At 44.7% G+C, this 13358-nt stretch overlaps 1 protein-coding gene across 2 annotated transcripts in view; it reads left to right on the top strand.

Moving 5' to 3' along the window:
• The first annotated feature begins 3462 nt into the window (after positions 1-3462).
• The window catches only part of LOC146856590 (volume-regulated anion channel subunit LRRC8A-like), a 276776-nt gene continuing 266880 nt past the window's right edge, over positions 3463-13358 (top strand). For both annotated transcript variants that reach the window (XM_085650749.1, XM_085650748.1), the window contains exon 1: positions 3463-3766. The gene's annotated coding sequence lies outside the window, so the exon portion shown is untranslated. The remainder of the gene's footprint in view (positions 3767-13358) is intronic.

Here is a 13358-nt window from a genome sequence, read left to right as displayed (position 1 = left end):
AGGCAGAGTGCAGGGAATCATGTGGGACGGTGCTCTGGCGCGAGCTGAGCCCGTCGACGGCTTGCGGAACCAAGTCCTAATAGCCGTTCCATGGTGACGCGGGCCAACTACTTTTAAATGCATTATAACCCTCGCGGTTATTTGCTAACTTTGGCATCGCATCACCTACACATGTCGAGTAAGGTGTCATACGAATTGGAATACGAACCCCTCGCCAGTTCTGGCGACGGGGTTAGCATTCCCCCCTTTTAAAGGGGCACGACATGGAAGTAACCTTGAACCCCGGTTAAAGTTGACTCAAGCCTCAGCATCACAAAATGGATGCTGCCACCAGACACAAGTCTGACCTCCTGCTGCTGGGAGACCTTCCAGCGAGGGGAGCTTGGACAAAGGGTTTCCTGTCGAGGGCGGTGTTAGCACCATCCCAGACAGGGTTTGTGTATCCCAGGTAGGCAGGGCTGAAAGGAAGGTGATTGCCAGTGGCACCCCGGTGCTCACTGTGCATAGCCCGGCTCAAACCAGTTTCGGGGGCACACCAGCCCCTGAGCTGGGGCGAAGCCGGACAAAGGAGAGGGGTGTAACCACCCCCCTCCTGGCTCCACCCATAGGTAGAACCTAGTCACGGGCCAGCCCCTTTTCTTAGAATAAAGGTAGGAGCGAGTCCCCTTCCCAAATTGGATAATTCTGAATCTTGAACTACTTTCCACGAAAGGAACTCTTGACTATTTCTGAAGACTCTCCCTTGTGGCTAAGGAGTAGCCACCCTGCACCAGCAGGCACCACCTAAGCGCTTGCGGTTTGCTGTAAGTCTCTCCCACGGATCAAGACTGCCCAGCTCGACGAGACCCGAGTTCCCTGCCATCTCTGACCTTTTACCTACCTCATCAGCCCAGCTGAGAGCCGTAGGTGTGACGAGACCTGCGGGACCGGCCATCTTCAGAACCTGCACGACGCTTATCTAGCACGCCCACCGAGGGACCCTCGAGTGAGTGCACCTAGGGTTTGAGAAGCCCTAACCCTGAGCAGCTCCAGCACCGAAGTCCGCCTCCCCAGCATCCACGAGATCTGCGTGGGGGCCTTTCCGCTCCTTGCTGTTCACCGCGTTGTTCGACCACTTGCCGACCGGCTGGTGGCCCTCTTCACGACGCACCACGTTTGTTTCATCACTAGTCTGGTTGCTCCAGACTGGCTCTCGCTCCCCTTCAACAGAGGAGTACCACGGACCCTCCTGGTCCACTCCAGACGCCATCTTGACTCCACCGCGTGGGCTTGCCCCTGCCAAGATCCGCTGCCCCATTCCTGGGCCCAGCATCATCGACAGCAGACACCTGCGTGGGACAGCTCGCCCTCCATCCTGGTCGCCGCCGCGCCTCCTGGTCCGAGGAAACAGCCGAGTCCGACGTCATCCACTCACCTGGTCGAGGTGACTTCAGCCGGTACCCTCCTGGCGCCCACACGATCGCTGGCTAGCGGTTGAGAACTAAGTCCCCTCTGCTTTCAGGTTTCCTTCATCACCGATCCAGGTTTGGATCTCGCTGAACATCGACACTGGTCGCCTGCCAGCAACTCTTCTTTCAGGCTCCTGAGACTACAACGAGGACTTCCGACATCTTGCCGAACCTTCCACAGCCGCAGCCTCTGGGCTAGGTAACTCGAGCATTTCGGTGCTCCATCGCAGGTTCGCTTTACAAGTGTCCAGTTCCTTTTACGTTTAGTCCCACTGATCGGATCACTCCGGAATCAGTAACTTTAGACTTTCTAACTTCACCCCTTCCACTTGCAGTGTAATGGTTTCGTGCCCTCGGGCATTTGTGTAAATTGTGCAACCAGAAGTATTTTCCTAAGAGTTTTGTATTGTGCTTAGCTCCCTGACTCATAAAGAGCCAGGGTAGTCTTGTTATAAATAAATATCCTTTATTTTCATAACAACTTGTGTGGTGTCCTTTCGCTTGGTGTTCAAGGGGTATATGTGATGGTAAACAGCTGGCTTAACACGCCCTCTAGAGTTTAGCCTAAGACTGCTCGTATCCACGCTACTAGGATAGCTGGTCTATAAGGTTGACTTACAACCAATCATCAATAAGGGTTGTTTGGAATGATACACAGTGATCACTAGAATAGTGAGCACTACATATCAGGCCAACTTCTCACACCGGCCTACATTGCTTTAAAACCTTTCCCTTAATCCCCGACCCCCACCTAAATAGAATGCATTTGGGAAGAGTTTAGCAAAGGTTGGGATTATCCACTCACTCATACTAGTATCTAAAAAAAACTGCCAATGCGTGGAGGCCCAGCAGCTGACGGGGTGGGGGAATCTGGTGAGGAAGGTGCGACTGCTTGGCCACCATCACACCAGCAAAGATGACCACCCCTGCATTCATCTTGGGAGGTCCCAGGTGTGACAGCATTGCGGGTGAAAGTAAGTGGTACACATTTCTTGCTGAGAGGAAAAAGATGCACAGAGGCACAGGAGATGATTCTTTACTCAGGGAAGGGAGAAATACATTAACGATCCAGTGGAGACCAAAAGATCAGGGTTGTCTGTGAGTGGCTAATTAGCCATGATTTAGAAAGAAAGATCCTGTTAAGGTTTTCCATCTCAACCCCATGATAGCATCCAAGTTGTGAGACTCATCACTGTGATGGAGTAAGCTATAGGGGTTTCATGTGAAACACTGAGGCCAAATATTGCCACCATGAACAGGACACTCATCGTGCACTGCACGACACAGGTTTTCCGATGCTTGAGCTGAGCATGGATCTAAGGTGACCACTTCACACTAGGTCATTATGGACACTTTCTATTGCGGGGATTTAATCTTACAACCTAATGCATTCGGTTATTGTTTTATTCGTCTTTGCCCATTGACTAAGTTTGCTTAACACACTTGATAACAATTGTTTGCAGGTGAAAATGTCTGACCTGGAACCGGTCTTTGATGATATGGAGTGAGGTGGACATTAGGCGCATGTTCAAGGTCGCTCAAGGAAGACGAAAATCTTTTTATGATTCTAGCATCTTTTCTGTGTCAGAGTTGTTTAGATAATAAGCCAAGGACCGTTTTTAAAAAATATTAAATTGAAGATAGTTTATTTCTGCAATCAAATGGCAAAATAAAAACCTAATCGCGGTCAATACATTTGGGGCGTGTGTTCCGAAACGCTGGTATATACTTCTTATATTGTGATCAACACTATTCCAATGCAAAACCACCCAACACCAGCGGATCTCTGCTGTGGGCAGCTGAATTCCATGCTACATAGCAGGTACTAAACAACACCGCTACAGGCAGCAGTATTCAATGCTAGGTCGGCATGTGATATGCCACTGTGTGCCCCTGCTATGGGAGGCAGGATCCCACGGGGGTTCCAGATATTAAACAACATCAGCGCACCTTACCGCGGCCTATGACCTGCACTGTGGCTCCCCTCAGGCGACGGACCTCCTCAGACGGGGATTGGGCTAGGCTTCACCGCTTCGCACCGTGTTCAGTCGCGCGCCCAGCCAGCTGTGGGCGACCGTTGGAGCTCGAGCCCGAGCCGTGCACCCGCGGAGGCGGCGCAGGCTAAACCATCGCTGCACTGATCCCGAGCCGGCTCCCGCCGTGCCGCAGGCCGAAGGAGGCCGCTCCGGGCAGGCTTGGGCCCCTTTGCTAAACCTCAGGAGCACTATCGCAGGCAAGCTGGAGCGCAACTTGGATATGGGGCTGTCAGCCGCCCCCCCTTAACAGAGTCACGTGATCTGAGGCAGCGTAATCTACAGGTACTAGGCCCAGAAGTGGGCTTGAAGGTCACAGCCAAAGGGCACCCTTGTTACATTAGCAAAACTTTGTGTGTTGACCATGCGCGTGTAAAAATGGCAGTGGCTCTTGTCGGCACTCTCTAGGCTGGAAAATAATTCAAATGGGTGTGTTGTAGGTACTGACATTTGTTCATAGCTTCGGCATGAAAATGATCAAGGAATTCAGGGCTTGATTGCGCCATTTGTACGGTGGTCCTCCCATAGAGGGCAGAGAGCGTAATCTATCAATTGTCAGTGGTACCAGTAGAGAAGGTAAGGGTTAATTGACTTTGTGTGTTTGAAGGGGGCAATGACTAGGCATTAGAACTGGTAGAGAGAGTGAAATGTAAAGTAAGGGGTTAAGGTAAATTTGAGGAAAAGAGTGAATTTTTGTGTGTGTGTGTGAATTTCGTTGTTATTGTTTCTTATGAAACTAGCTAAATTTCAGCCCACCTCCCCAAAGTGTGATTTGCTCTACCCCTTCCTTTACCAACACAGATAGGTGGTAGCTTTGAGATCTTGTACTAGGAGAAATGCCAGCTTCCTCTGAATGTCCCACGTTTTTGGACATGTGGGGCTTCTTCTCCTCCTCCTGGACAGTCTCTCCTCCTGCAGGACCAGAGTCCTTCCCTATCTCAGCAGGCAGGGTTCTAAGCACTCAAGTGGCCCCTCAACTCCTCCAGCTGACAGTGCATGCTTCAGAAGATGTCCCCTCACCTCTGGGACACAGGCTGTTAGGTCGATGCCAGCCCTGGTCACACAGCAGTCCCGTGATTACTCTGCAGAGCACTCTGTTCCCTTGTTCATCAAGGACTCGGAATTGGAATAAAGTGGGTGGTGTTGGTTCTCTTTTATACGCATTTTCTAGTCAGGGAATGAGTGTCCACTGTCTCAATAGACAATATTGGCTTGGGGTAGTTCTCATTTCAAGTGTTCTAAGGCTGCTCTCCAGACTTTTTTGTTTAGAGTGATGCTTCTCCCAACATGTAGCTCTTTGGCTGTCTCCTGATTAAATCATCCACAATAGAGGCATCATGAAACATAAGACTTCCGTACTTGGCTGTTGACAGCCTCTCTGATGCATTAATCCGGAATAGATGAAAGGGTAGGCCTAACATAGAAGCTTCCTTACCTAGCACAATAGAAACAGAAGCTGCCACCTCTCACCTTATCATCAACCAAATGCCAGCACTCAGGAGGGACTAACCTGCAGCTCATTACTTTGAAAAGTCCTCATGCAATTTCGAAGAGTCGCTCTGTCTCCATCCTCCTCACTTCAGTGTCTGGCTCCTCATTTTCAAGCCACAAGAAAGCAGGCAGAACACTTCCACTGTCTGGGGAACTTGCCTTCATCCTCCATCTTGTACCACGCCAAGCCTCAGACAGATAAAATAGATCCCACAGCTTCAGGTTTCAGGCCACTTACAGAGCCCTACTCCTGGATGTGTGACACAGGCTCTATACATGCACATGTACTCGACATACAAACAGTATTCCAGCGAAAGGCTCTGGATATATATATATATATATCACAGTGGAATGTTACAAAATAGGAGCCTGTAGGCCACACTCTCAGTGACAAAGGATGAAGAGATTAAAATATTTTATTTCACCCAGCCACCTTTTTCTTCATTATCACTTTGGAGAGCATCTTCAAATTTGTGAGTTCAGGATGTGCGCTATAGAAAAACCTCCTTTGTGTTTGATTTAATAGACTATGTTGTTGCTCCAAATATATTAAGAATCTAGGCTACTATAGGGTGCACTTGACAATTGAATTGCATTTTAGTTCGCTAAAGGCACTGCTGTCAAAGCAGTGGGGCATGAATATTTCTAAATTCGAGTTTAACATCTATAACTTTTAATAAATGCCTCTCATTGAAGTGATAACATCTGATGTTCTAAAGTGAAACATTTGTATAAGTTAAACATATCTACTTTTTGGAATTTTGAAGTCACTATCATATTTTTACCTCTTTCTGCAGATTTTACATGCCAAATATTTTTATAGCTTGGATCTTGCACCTCCTTTTAGAACCGAGCCAGACCCTTTGCTCCATTCTGGCTCAGCTTTCCTTGTTAATTTTTTGGCTCTGCCACCTTTAGCCAGTATAGGCATTAGTTTATGGAGTCATTTGAAGTGTCATGGTGGCAAAGATGTATTCTTTTTGAGAGATAATGTAAGGGTGTTACCAGCTGAGTTCTGTGGTGTGTCCTTCTAATGGACACTCATTAAAAAGGTTTGCATTCGGGACAGTTTGATTGCATTGTAGCAAAAAATATATACTTTGAAAGCACTAGTTTTTCTTATACACTTAAGTTTTTTTGGCACAATTTGTGGCATCTATCTTTTAATGTGTGTAATTTTCATACAATTTTAAAATAAGGAGTTACATATTGACAGTGATTTCTTTTGCTGGCCGGGACCTCATAGCACTATAAATATATATCACTTCCCCATGTGCCAACCTGGACGCAATTCTGTGGCTTATATGCACAGACTGCTTCAGTGATCACATGAATGAATTGAGCTTTCATAATGTAAGTGTGCATTTTTCACTTAAGGTGTGAAGGTTATGGTCTAGATACAGTTATCTGAATGTGAAAGTCCAACAGCATGACTGTTTTCGTCATTTCAGCCTCCCACTGGACTCATATATTCCATACATTTTTTTAATGCTTTTTAAGTAGCTTTGCTGGAGGGCCCAGGAGAAGTAAAGCCGGGAAGCTTGCAGCAGGACTGTAGAAGGGCAGCAGTCCAGATGGCCCTTCTTCCCAGTTTACTCTAAGCAGAAGCAATGACTGACTGCTCGAGAGTCTCACTAATCGAGACCCGGTGGTAGCCACAAAGATATTGAAATAACCTGTGGTGGCTCTTGCCACTGCTCACTGATTACAATTCTTACTAAATAACTTGTATCCAGTAGTCTTGAATTATATTCTTATTTTTATTGGTTGTATTTTCACAAATTAAGTCCAAAGTATATGTCTTCATAAACCTAGCTGACATCTGTTTTATTCGGGCAAATCAGCGTAATAGAAAGTAGCTTTCAATGACCTGATAATTTCATTCAGCTGGTCTTCGGGTTCAGTTTTAAATTCAGACCATTTCTTGTGATTAGAAGCGCAAAACTTCTACAACGTGAGTACTAGTTGTAGGCAAAGATTTTTTGGAATTCAGTGGCTTTCTTAAGGTGGGTGTGGATGTTTCTTGGGCTTGTGATGTTGAGTCAGAATTGATGATTTTGGATAATTTTTGGGGTTTAATTAGTGAATTCTGAGTTTTTGATTGCACCATGAAGTCTTTTGCATTCATGATGTCAAATTTGTATGTTTCTTAGCATTTTTAGTGCTGTTAGTATTTTTGTACTTTGTTGACCCTCTAGCTCCCTTTAGGTTTTCTGGGTTTGGTTCTTAAGCAGTCCGGTTTATCTTCAAATTTATTATTGGGTGTCTTTGAGATGTTATTATTTGGCTTCAGATTTTGTCTTTGTTTATTCATGAATAGCAAACTTTTGTTATGTAAGGCGATCTTTGACTTGAAATCGGTGTTACCTGTGAAATCAGCTGAATTATCTGCAAAGATTTTTTAAATAGTGATCTGGCCCAAGAAACATTTTATTTACAGTGTTGGTGTGACCTGGATTTTGTATGGGGGGGGTGGGTTCATAGGTGTTTGTGTAATTTGATGATTGGACCAATTCACTTCAAGATGTTTCTTCACTTATTAAAGGTGATATTGGATTGGTTGGATATTATCATAGGGGGCATAAGTGTTATAAGTTATTTTAGTTTTTGTGGTGAGCAAATGGTGGTGTATTTAGATAGTAGCAGTTTGTATTAAAGTTGCCAACAAAAATGTTCCTGGCTGCACAAATGTGTTGAGAAGCTAGATAGTCATAGAGTTCTTCACTGTTTGGGGGATGGCAGATTATGTCAAGGTAGAGTGTCTTAATTGGGGAAGAGGTTTATGCAACGTTTCAAATTTCAATGGAGGAGTAAGGTGGCATTTTAATCTTCCTACAGTGTAGGGTGCTGTTGCATTAATTGCTGGTCCTCTTCCAGGATTGTTTGACCTGTCCATTCGGATAATGGAAAATGCAGTGAGGACCAGAAGGTTGGTGATTGTGAGTTGCCCTTAAGATATGATTCAGTAAGAACGATCATGTTGAGGTTTGGTCACTAAAACTGAGGATGTTTCGTTCCAGCCAATGTTACTGCCCTTGGAGAAACATAATAGTTACAGTGAGAGTTGAAGCAAACATTATAACATTGTCAGTGAGTGGACTGAATAACATTATCATAACACTTTACGGGGGTCAAGGGATGCCCCCCCTCGTAAAGCATCACCTTTCAGCCATAATGTACAACACTGACATGGCAAGATTGAACCTAAACCAAATTTCAATAGCTGACCGATAGAAAGTCATATAAACATGAAATATTTCAAGTGAGTGACCAAATATAATAAAGTTAGAACATTATATTACCGCAATAGGAACAGTTAGCCTATGTTACTCAAGTGTGAGGGGCCAGCTACGGATCCATCGGCCCATTGTAGTGGGGATGCTATGCCAGGCTTCTTTAGCAGTCTTGTGCAGATCAGTGTAACAGTGCTGTTTGCCCTGCATCTTTATCTTTAAGCAGGCTGAGAAGATCATGGCAGAAGGTATAATATTCGTTTTGCAGTTTTTCTCTTGGGAACTGACAGTGGAAGCCTATCATGCTTCCTGGACCGCCACTAAGAAGTCAGGGAAGCCGCAAATCGAAGATCCATATTTCATTTTATTTTTGTTTATATGGTTTTCTATAGCACCACTTCACCAAATGATATTGCAGCACTTTACAAAAAACTTTAAAAACATATATGAGATATGTTTACATACATGATGCAAACCAGAAAGCAATCAAGTGATGAGATGGAGGGAGGGTGGATGAAGGGGTATTTACAAAGGAAAGGCATGGGCCTTTTTTGTTATGGAAATAAGCTTAAAAGAGAAGTGTCCTTCAGGTAGGGTGAGAACAGGAGGATAAAGGCTGGGTAGTGTATGGGCAAGAGCCTTAAATGGTGTTGGCCCCGGAAGAGGATTCAGACCATCCCGAGTTTCCATCCTGTTAGATATGTTGTGAAGAGGAAAGTCTTGAGCCTTCTTGGGAAGGACAGGATGGCAGGATAACTTCCTTTATAGGAGAACTCACATTTTTCATGCTGTAGCCTTAGAACAGTATTTCAGTCTCTGTAGTATTAAAGGCCCACTGATATTGGTTTTGCTGTGGCAACTGGCATAGGTTTTTGTGCCAGTGAGCAGTACTCTCGCTCCATTATGAACAAGAGTTTGAACTGTGATTTAGCAAGCAAGTCTGTATGCAGTGACTCTGCAAAGAATGCCCCATCCCCTGTGTTTGTCAATTCTAGGATTTCAGTGATGTGTATTCTGTGTTTTTGCGAGCAAGCTTCGATTAATTCCAGAATCTTTTCCAAGTTAAAATATATTTCATTTTGTACAGTGTAGTTATCTCCAATATGTGCGATAGGTGCTCGGCCATATCCATGCAATAGTTATGCTTTACTAGTCGGTTCTTTGTATGGTGTATGTGGAGCGGAAGTGAGTTTATTTTGCCATCAGTGGTACTGAGGATGAGCAGGTGGACATCGACCTCCATCTTGCCAGTCCATGCTTTGTAGGTCAGTTTTATGTCTTATGACCGCACAATCAGGCGAGGAAGTTCAATGGAGGTGGTTTTGCCTTCAGCGATTAGTTGGTCTCTCATATGGGCATGAGCAGACCAGACAACCTTTCTGTTGAGACTCAGGAGTTCTAGATTTGTTAAAGTTCAAGATGTGGTTGTTGTGTTATATGTTGTCCGATCAAGATTCCTTAACTGGACTGAGTGATGCCCTCACGGGTCAGGCACCTGCCTATAGGTATACGCCAGTCAACATAGGGTCATTTCAGAAACACATAAGCACGAGCTTTGTACATTCTTTCAAGTATGGCAGTAATGAAGGGTGCCTGCATTGGGCCATGAGTCTCACTGCCATGTGGTATGTCCAGCGCACTGTGATTCCTTCTCTCCCTTCCACCATCAATGTCAGATACCTCTCTGTCAGGCCTGGTGCCCTCCGCCCAGGTTTTCTACCCCTAGAATCCCTAGACCTCCAAGAGAGGACTAGGAGGAGCTGCAGCAGCTGCCCCAATGGCCCACCACAGAAGTGTGAAGTACCTAGGCCGTAGCTTCACCCTCGCCAGGTGTGAAGCAACCTCCCTACCAAGTGGCACGAGGATGCTGTTTGTTAATCACTACACATCCCCGCAAAATCAGAATGAAGGCAGCCCATTTCCAGTGATCAAAACCCATCCTTCGGCTTGTCCCCCGCCAAGACCTGTCCACACTTACCAGGCTGCACTACTCTGATAGGTCATATGTAAGGCACACATCGCATCAACTATCCACACGCAGCTCTAACCAGACTCAATCGAGCCTCACTACAGTGTGGCCTTCTTGGAGCTTCCATCTTGAGCACCTCCAAAGCTGCTTTGAATTTGACAAATCCAGGATGTAGTTTAAATGTTACCATAGTGTTTGTTTCTGTAGTTGTTTTAGACACGTGGCACCTGTGTTGATGACCTCTTCTTTCTCAGCTTCTCTTGGGGCAGGTGGAGGTCAGACTTGTTAGAAGCAGTCAAAGTATTTTGTATACTCAAACAAGTCATCCCGATAATGCAGTTTCCTTTATTACTGAAGAACAGCCACAGTTCAAAACAATGTGCTAAGATATTAAGTGCCAAATGTATTATTGTGCAGATTGCAAACCGGTTAGTGGTTTTGCACACTGACTGGTCATAATCTTCTCTTTTATTTTTTGCGATGTGTAGTAATCAATCACATTGCAAAATATATGTACACAAGGTCACAAAGTCTCCTGCCTCATTAATATTTATAATGCAGTATGCATTTTATGACACACATAGTTGTGAACTAAAAGATGAAGGCTTGTGAGTGACAGCAAATATCCATCCCATCATTAACCGTAATGAACTAACATTCCTCACCAACAATTTTCTATCGCCACCAGTGGACCTGACAGATGTACATGAACTCACAACCCACTACAACAACTCAATGACTAACATTCTCAACACAGAGGCGCCCTTTCAACTAAAAAGGCTATCCTCTAAAGACTCCAAACCCTGGTACAATGGGAGCCTAAATGATCAACTCCGCAACCTAAGACTAGCGGAAAGGACCTGGAGATCTGCACCATCCCTAGAGCACCTTAAACAACTCAGATCAAGGAGGAGTAATTACAAACACATCAGAATCTCTAAAGCTAACTTCTTCAAAGATCAACTAAACAATGCTAGAAATCGACCAAGAAAAGTATTCAAAATTATTAAGCAACAGTCCGCTCAACATCACGACGACTCCTCTGTAGGCCCCAAACCGCAACCCAACTGCAACACTTTTGCTACACACTTCTTGGAAAAATCCAAAATGATATAAAAAGAGCACAGTACAGCAAATGAACAACTCTCATTGGCGCCCCCACCTAACCCCAACGTGCCACAATCGGCACTAACAACTATCCAGCATGATCTTACCCTCAAAAACAATGCGTCCTGGAACACTTTTAAAATCTTTGCCGAAGATGACATCTTCAAGTTAATAACAACACTTAAACCGACAAACCACTTCTGTGATCCGCTTCCAGCCAACATCATCAGCGAGATCAAAACTGTCCTTATACCCATCTGGACAAAGATAGTAAATGCATCTCTACCACAAGGAACTCTTCCAAGTTGCTTAAAAGAAGGGCAGGTAACCCCCATTCTAAAAAAACCACGGCTGACCACACAAATCCTGATAAATACCACCCAATTTCCACTAGTTCTACTCTAGCAAAACTATTGGAGAAGTGCATCCACTCCCAACTATGCAACCATATAGCCCAATTCCAACTCATTGACCAGTTTCAATCAGGCTTCAGGCAGAATCACAGCACAGAAACGGTCATGACCCACATCGTCGATGACAGACTCAGAATACTAGATCAAAACGAATCGTGCCTTCTAATCCTCCTAGACCTTTCATCAGCCTTCGATACGGTCAAACATATCAGTCTCCTCAACCTACTTGACACAGAATGGGCTTATCAGGAGCTGTCCTAAAGTGGTTTGCCTCCTTCTTAGACAACCAAACTCAATCTATTCATGGAACCCTTAACCAAAATTCTGAAACTCTCCAATATCCATTACCATATGTACGCGGATGATACACAACTAGACCGATAAATATCATCGCCGGATGACATCCGACTTATTCAACACAACTTGTCAAAAAACCCACATCTGGCACCAAAAAACCACCTCAAACTCAATGCGCTCAAAACTGACTTTCTCCTAATCTCCCCACTTCAAGGACAAGGTGACGTAGTAAACTGGAAGAAACACCTAACAGCCCTCAATTGCAAACCTCACATTATCGATTCCACAAGATCACTGGGAATAATACTAGACAAGAATCTCAACTTGAGGGAACATATCAGCACAGCCACCAGAGGAGCCAACTTTCATATGAGTATTCTCAGAAACTAAAACCCTTCCTCAACGACAATGACCTAAAAACAGCTGTTCAATCTCTAGTTCTACCCAGAATAGACTATGGGAATACAACCTTATGTGGCTTGCCGAGATCCAGTCTGGCTACTTTAAGAGCCTCACCAAACGCTGGAGGCAAGACTCGCCATTGGCTCCAGAAAGAACAACCACATCACCCCGGATCTAAAGGAACTGAATTGGCTTCCTTATGAGGCAAGAGTGCAGCTAACAATTGCATGCATGATGCACAAAGCCCTGCACCTCAATACACCAAACTATCTAGCCAATAAACTTGAATTATTAGGCAATAGCAGAACCCTGAGAAGCACCTATTGAAACCACAACATTTTCGGAAAAAGAAAACCTACACACGCACCTTCTCTGGCCTAGCACCCAGGAAATGGAACGCCATGCCCCAAGCAATCAGAATAAACCCCTCCACCACCTCTTTAAAAAATGAATTCAAACTACTTCTGATGAATAAACCTCTCTCCTGATCCCAGCCCTGATGCAAGTTGATACCAACAGAAGCTACTCATCATCCAAGAGCCGTGTTGATCTCTAATCGAGAATGACTAACACAATTATGACCTGTAACAAGAACTAACAACATATACGATCTCTTAGATACTTATTTATATGTGACTAGCGTGCAACTTTTCTTATGATGTAACTTTTTTAAAGCGCTCTGACACCCTCATCGGGTCTAGTCTGCGCTATTTAAAACTCTATAAATAAAATAAAATAAACTCAATAGAGTAAAAATGCGATTTTCAGGAAGGTGGAGGAGTGGGGGGAACTAGTTTTACAAAGGAAAGCATGACTGTTCTCCCAAAAGTTCCAGATTGATGCAGTTTCAATCAAGCCTCCCCCACCGATTAAATGATCTATAGGTTAAAGCATCCACAGGGGACAAAGGCAAGCTGCATAGAAATCACCATCTTACATCACTAGCACAGTGTGAACTAAATGAT

This window comes from Triturus cristatus, chromosome 4_1 (genome assembly GCF_964204655.1).
Source record: "Triturus cristatus chromosome 4_1, aTriCri1.1, whole genome shotgun sequence".
Lineage (NCBI taxonomy): Eukaryota > Metazoa > Chordata > Amphibia > Caudata > Salamandridae > Triturus > Triturus cristatus.
This window is presented reverse-complemented; position numbering and strand designations above follow the sequence as displayed.